A 1893-nucleotide genomic window follows, 5' to 3' on the forward strand; every position below is an offset into this window, starting at 1 on the left:
TCCTGCTTTTTCCCTTGTCTCCGTATTACATATGTCTCCTGGAGTTTCATGATTCAGTATCTCAAACCCAGACAGTGAGCTTCAGGAGGGAGACAGCCTTATTCTTCTGGTTCATCACCATATTTTTATCACAAAGCACAGAGCCTGCCATAGAGAAGTGTGGTTGGTGACTTCTGACCTGGCTTCCAGTGATACCCCTGACTTAGTATTCACCTCCTTGTGTAATCCCCCTACCCTGGAATGTAGGAAGGACCTAATTAGTGCCTTGCTTCTGACAATAGCATATGGACAGAAAAATGGGGTGTCACATTTATGATTACGTTACAAAAGATTTTGACCCCTCTCTTGCTAGCAGACTCTCACTCTTGTTTTCTTGGCTTACATGTTCAACAAACAGGCTGCCATATTGGAGAAGCCCATGGAGCAAGAAACGGAGGGTGGCTTCTCGACAACAGCTTACAAGGAACTTAAGGATGCCAAAAACCATGTGAGCTTGGAGGTACATCCTTCCCCAGTCAAGCCTTGAGATGACTAAAGCCACAGATGCCTTCTTTACAGTCTGCGAGAGATTCTGGAGCAGAGGACCCAGGTAAGCTGTGCCCAGATATCTGACCCAAAGAAAATGTGAGATAATCAATGTTTATTGCTTTAAGCCACCCATGTTTTGATTTTTTTTTTTTTTTTTTTTTGACAGGAAAGTAGGATTTATTGGTGGGCGTACGTGAGGAGGGGATGGCGTCAAGTCTCTCAGTGCAGGGCCTACCATGTGTCCAGGGGCCACAATTAGGGATGTGTTTGACCCCACAGCCATCTAGGATGAGCCACTTTTCTGCCACAATGTTTTCAAATTCATCTGTATTAAACTTAGTGAATCCCCACTTCTTGGAAATGTGGCTCTTCTGGCAGCCAGGGAACTTGACCTTGGCCCTGTGTAGGGCCTCAATCACATGCTCCTTGTTCTGCAGCTTGGTGTGGATTCACATTATTATTTGGCCAATATGGACCCTGGCCACTGTGCCCTGGGGCTTTCCAAAGGCACCATGTATACCTGTGTGGAGCCTAGACTGGGGACAGCATGCCAGTCACAAATGACTACTGGAAAGTGCTGTTTCCAAGGTCCATTAGGGCAACCCTTACAGGCAACAGGCTGCACACACTACCGAGGAGACTGCTTTTTGCAGCCATTACACGCCAGACCCCCATGTAGAAAAGAGCACGGTTGGCTTAATTGGCTACAAATGGATCATTTTTTATGGGGCAATAGATTACTAACACAAGTAGGCTCTCAATGGGCTTTCGAGGAATGACTGGATGAAGAAGACTAAGCACAGGAATTTACTTATTCTTTGTTCAGTTGATAGAGGGTTCATAATGACAGTGAGAAGTCTGGAGTTGAAGATGTTTGGATAATCCTGTAGTTGGCTGTAGCTAAGCTGCTACAGCAGTTCAAATTTAGACACCTTGGGAATCCTAGAAGATGTTCCATTGCTTAATCCCTTTCTCCTATGCTAAAGCAGAACATTTTTCATCAAGGAGCTTAGAATCAGATGCTTAGAATATGATGCCTCAATCTCTGTTTGTCCTCATGTATGCATATTTCAGGAAAAACTCTGTAGCCAGGAGAACCCTGCAAACTCCATGTAGTTGGCCCTGGGCAGAGCTGGTTACTTGTTTATCTGATATCTTTATTTATCCTGTCATGAATAAGTTCATTAGCCTCCTCCCCATTTTCTGTTGTGATTAACTATATAATATTAGTGAAGACTGATCCTGAAGCACTTCCGGGGATGGAGAGAGGTATGACTTATTTTTCTAACAATATGTATATTGACTATCCATAGGAAAAATCAGTGTGTTAAAAACAAAATGCGTCATTCCTAACAGGAGCACAGA

General features: G+C 43.9%; 1 non-coding gene across 1 annotated transcript; it reads right to left on the bottom strand.

The window, feature by feature from the left end:
• Positions 1-1103: 1103 nt before the first annotated feature.
• LOC131751695 (small nucleolar RNA SNORA70) lies at positions 1104-1238 on the bottom strand. Its single transcript, XR_009334263.1, has one exon. It is a non-coding gene; the product is annotated as a small nucleolar RNA SNORA70 (small nucleolar RNA).
• Positions 1239-1893: the final 655 nt, after the last annotated feature.

Source organism: Kogia breviceps, chromosome 2 (genome assembly GCF_026419965.1).
Source record: "Kogia breviceps isolate mKogBre1 chromosome 2, mKogBre1 haplotype 1, whole genome shotgun sequence".
NCBI classification, from domain to species: Eukaryota; Metazoa; Chordata; class Mammalia; order Artiodactyla; family Physeteridae; genus Kogia; species Kogia breviceps.